We start from the raw sequence: 5,320 nt of genomic DNA, 5'->3' as shown, positions 1-5,320 counted from the left end.
AAATTAGCCAAAGCAAAGCCATATCCCCCCCATGGAGCTTGGGTTCGTTAACTCGAACATCCTTCCAGTGCTATCCATAGAATCTTTGTCCGAGTACATGCCCTATCGATTTGCATTTGATAGGAAAATTTTGGCCAAGTATGGCACTTTCAAAGCAGGGGACACGACATGTATTGTCTTCATGCGAGTGGACTCGACTAACTCACGTTGTTGTGAAACAATCACACTTCATGTCCCCCACGCTTTTTTTCTGCAACTTAAGGATTTCCTATAGGCGAATGCTCCTTTTCGGGTTGAGGGATCTGCCATCACCAAAAAAATTACAGGTGAGGGTGGTACCTCCTTTGTGTCGGTGCGTGTCGATGCGACAACAACCATTATCAAGGGTGAACCATTCGATGGTGCGGTTTCTTTCATCCCAAAAAAAGCAATGAATGTATGTACCATGGGCATGGAGCCAAGACGAGACCACCAAAGTGTCCTTTGTATGATTGATGGAGACAGGTGCATTTGCTGTCATCAAAGTGAACCTAGATGGTGCACCATCTGACCACATCGTACTTGCCGATGGACTCAACCTTGAAGATCGCGCCACAGTAAGAAATTGCAAGCCTTGGTCTTTTCCCTCGCACATCTCACTTGACGTTCCTCGTTAACTATGTTTGCTTGCCATGCAGTTGACTTTTATGGCTGAGAGGCGACACTTGCACGCTTGGTCCAAGAGTTTGTAGATGATGGTGTCGTGATGTATGTCGCCAAAAACATTTCTTTCATGCGTGCACGACATGTCCTTGGTGTATTTGACTTCACTATCCTTGCGGCATTCCCTGAAGGCAACCTCCGTGCATCCTTGCAATCTACTTTTGATAGCCAGGTCTTTGAACTAAGCTACGTGAAAAAGGTACAGTGTGCAACACAGAGTTGTAAAGAGTACTTTTTGCTTTCCCTCACCCTTTATTTGTTGTTTGCTCATAGATTAGCAGTGTCCTCCACGTTGTGGGCTTGAACCCTACCTGAACAACCCACTAGTCAAGTACCAGTACGGTGAATGTGGTGGTGCGCGTGTTAGCAAGGACCCTCAGTGACCCTTTTGTTACAGTTGCGACATTGCACAGGTTGTCTTGCACGTCCCTTGCCTGAAAGGTTGTGTCATTGATTGTGAGGGCCTTTAGGTTGCCATTCAAATTTGGAGCACACATGTTGATGACATGCTGGGCTTGCGTTGTCCATTCATCGAGTTCCACAGTTGCAACATTGTTGCCACTCGGAATATGTTGTTCGAGAGGAAGCGAATGGGTAGTTCACTGTTAATAGTGCCATCTTTGTGATTGCTTTCATGGCGACTGCTTGAGCTCACCACTCCCCAAAAAGAATAAAAAACAAGCAACAGTTTTTCTGCCAACAGGATTGTATAGTTCTCCTTGGCAAGCAACAGTTTGTTTCATGTTTCCCTTTGCCCCAAAATAAAATAAAATTGTACACATTGTTTGTTGCATGCCAGCTCTATGGCTACTATCACAGCGATTACTTGAGCTCGCCACTCCCCTTTAAAAAAAAAACAAGCGCACATAGTTTTTTCGCCAATCGGATTGTGTAGTTCTTCCTAGCAACCACCAGTTTCTTTTGCGTCCCCTTTTGCACAAATAACAAAAAAAGTTGTACATATTCTTTGTTGCAATAGAGCTTTGCATTACTTTCCTTTATCTACTACGTGCCACTAGACTTACAAAGAATCTGCATGCTCTTGACACGTGTAGCTAGGCATTGCTTGCATTTTCGAAGGGGTTTCCACTCTCGTGCCAAATACATTAAATAGGAAGGTAGATCACAAAGTGCCTTCAATTGTTCTTTCCAGGAAAAGTTTCTTTTTGCTTGGGATACAACAATGGGCACATTTCCCGATCTTGTGTTGCAAATCGCGAACCTAAACACAGCATTTGACAACGCATGGACTTCCAACACAAACATCCTAAGGTGTTTGCTCGCTTCCTACCCAACAATAGTGTACACGACAATGTTCGACATTGTAGAGAAGCATGTGACTCAAGAGGGGTTAGGCTATTCAGAGGTGCCAGGCCGCCCTCAAAACATTACAGAGGAAACCCAAGCAATGATAGAGCATAGAACCATAATTGCCGCACTTTTCCAAGAACAGTCGTGCGTGCGCCCTATGGTGATCAACACCTTGAAGATTTTCCATGCAAAAATTGGCGACTATTTCAAAGTACTGGTCCTTACTGAATCTGGGGGCTTGGTGCCTATCCAAGTGGGCCACACGCATGGGCAAAAAAAACTTCTGCCGCTCCTGAACGAATTCGGCAAACCAGCCACTATTGTCCCACTACTCGTCGCGAAGGAGTCCAAGCAAAAATACATTGCATGGTCACACGAGGACGAGGACAAACTCTGCCAAACGATGGAGGCATTCCCTTAAGAGCCTGCAAGATGAATAGCCGAGATGTTCAACAATGAGATTCTACCCGGCAAAATACAATGCTAGGAGTGTTTGCAACAAGTTCTTCAAAATTTTCTCAAAAGCTTGGCAAACGCAACCACCAAAAAACATAACTTGCGTCAACAACCTATCCAACAACAGTGTCCAGGTAACCCCTCGAAGAATGAGTAGATCTAAAAGACCCAAGTAGAACACATCCCTGATTGCAACAAAGCACAAACACGTTACCGTCAAAAAATTAAAGAGACACCAACCTTTGAATGTTGTTGCTTCGGGAGCCTATCTTTCAAGTCCAGAATGAGACTAGGCAAAGAAGAGCACAAGCAATTGCTAAAAATAGAGAGACTATGTTCGGGACATGTCTATTGTAGGTTGTCTCTTGTGCTCCCTGTGCCATGATTAGAAGAGGCTCCAACCTAAATTTTGTTGCCATGTGGTAGCCCTTCCAACACCAACGATGCACACATCCACATTGACCAAAGTAGAGGAATGGATCATTTCCATCATAATACCCTTTGCACAAATCAGAGAGCTGACCTATGAGGGCCAACTAGGCCTGCATGGAATTGTTGTCAACGTATTCGCTGACACCGACAAAGCGCAAAATTTGATACTCCAATTCATCGACGACAGCACAATGGTGGTCATAGCAATCAAACGTTGTCTCCAGTACAACCACAGCTATGCCAAAGGGATGGTCTGCCCAATGAAGATGATGTGTGCGCTGCAAGAACTACTGGACAACCCGTTATACAAAGATAACAAAGTATGTGTAAACACGCTCTGGTCTCAGCATATAGAATCTCTCAAACAATGAATTGACCGAGCCATCCTCTTCGCATGTACCCAACAATGGCAACATCGACGACATGGAAGGCACAGACACTTTGGTGCACAGAATATACACCTGGGGCACCAACTCAATATGTAATATGTTACTCCCCTCATCCAAAATCCAAGGTATGGGGGGACAAGGTCTACACATAATATGCATGTATTTTCTTAAAAAAGCAAGGGAAAAATATGAAAGTTTCATGTCTTCCTTCCCACAAAGTATAAGGTGTATACCTTGAAAATAATGCAAGATTTTAAGATTTGTACATATTTTTCATAATATGTGAGGCCCAAGGGGGGGAAGGGGGGGGGGGGGTTCTTTTGGATGAGGGGGGGTCAAACAAAAAATACACTAAAATATGAAAACCCATCTCCTTTCAAATTAATGTAGCTTTTTCATGTGTTACCCAAATTTCAAGGATTAAAGACATATTTAAAGCTCTTTTAGTGTAGAACACAACCATGTTAATTTGAATAATTTCTACTCATGGCATATTTTTAAATTCATCTCATACTCAATATTTTGATAGGTTTTCTTACTAAAGGGAGTTGGCACCCTAGGAATATACACTGCGCAACAAGTCGTTGACTTTGAAGACAAAACAATAGTGGTGGCCCCATTGGAAGGCTTCAGCCCCTTGAGCATCCTCTTTGATGAGCATTGCGAAGAGCTTGGTTTCCCAATACTATTTTACAAGCATAGGAGATCGTACGGCAAGACAGAAGGGATGACATACAATAACCTTGTGAAGTGGGAGCTAAGACACAAGGATAGATGCTTCGCTTTCAACATTGAGAACATCTTCTTTAAAACAATGAAAGTGTTGGTCTAGCAAGTTCATGCTGGGTACGGATGTGCAAAGGCCAGCTGCAATGGACAATTTTATGAGCATGAACTACACTAGAGGACACTTACATCGAGAGGCTGCTTCATTCAAACATGGGCTACAGAGACTTTTTCTACCTTCGCACCTTTGCAGACTACAAACAAAGGCTGAAATGAAACATTTTTTCATTGCTGCGACAACTAGGGCCTCCAACTTTCTTTGTGACATTGTCAGCCATCAAAAAGTGTTGGGATCCACTACTCTCATCACTGCAACAACTGGCACGTGGCCCAGGAGAACCCGAGGATAGAAACACACCAACTAAAATAGGTCAGACCCTGTCACAACTGGACAGTACTACGCTCACAAGTTTCGAGCAATGAAAACGTTGCTGGTGCAAGGCGACACTATTCTAGGCCAAACGAAAGATTTTTCCTTCGTTACGGAGTTCCAAAATCGAGGAAGCCAGCATGACCATGGGCTCTTATGGGCAACTGATGCTCCTGTGCACGAGCAATGTGAAGAAGGAGCCGTAGAACAATTTGTGGATTTGCATATCACCACAAATAGTGCCACTCTACCCTCCCATCTGAGTGACATACAGACCCACAACCACATAAAAACTTGCAAAAAAAGTAAAAAAGATTGCCGTTTTGGATTTCCACATGCATCAATTAGAACGATGTGGATCTTGCAACCTCTACAAACCTCGATGCACAGAGCTAGCCATAGGAGTGACTTCAAGCGACTATCAAAACTTCTACTTGACAAGCAAACAACGGTGCTCAGTTTCGACCAATTTCTGGCAAAGACTGTGTTGTCGGAGGAGGATTACATACTCACGCTTCAAAGCAACATCAGTGAGCCAACTTTGTTCTTAAGAAGAGAACCAAAGGACACCTACACAAACAATTTCAATATATCAATCTCCAGCATGTGGCAAGCAAACACGAACATCCAATTTGTCATGAACCCACATGGTGCCGCATCATACTATACATCCTACATAATAAAAATTGACAAGGAGACAAACATGTTGGACACAACTATTCTTTGCTTGCAAGAGACACATACAAAAAACAAAGAGCACCTGCAACTGCCAAAAATGAAGCATGTTGCCATGACAAAGGGGTTGGGTCTTAGCACACACTTTCAAGAGAGTGTTGAGCTACAAGCAACGAAGAGCATACACAACCAGGTTTGC

Source organism: Dipteris shenzhenensis, chromosome 33 (assembly GCF_047967505.1).
Source record: "Dipteris shenzhenensis isolate YYH24624 ecotype China chromosome 33, Dip_SZ_1.0, whole genome shotgun sequence".
In the NCBI taxonomy this organism is placed as follows: domain Eukaryota; kingdom Viridiplantae; phylum Streptophyta; class Polypodiopsida; order Gleicheniales; family Dipteridaceae; genus Dipteris; species Dipteris shenzhenensis.
The sequence above is the reverse complement of the archived record's forward strand: the minus strand, read 5'-3'. Positions refer to the sequence as shown.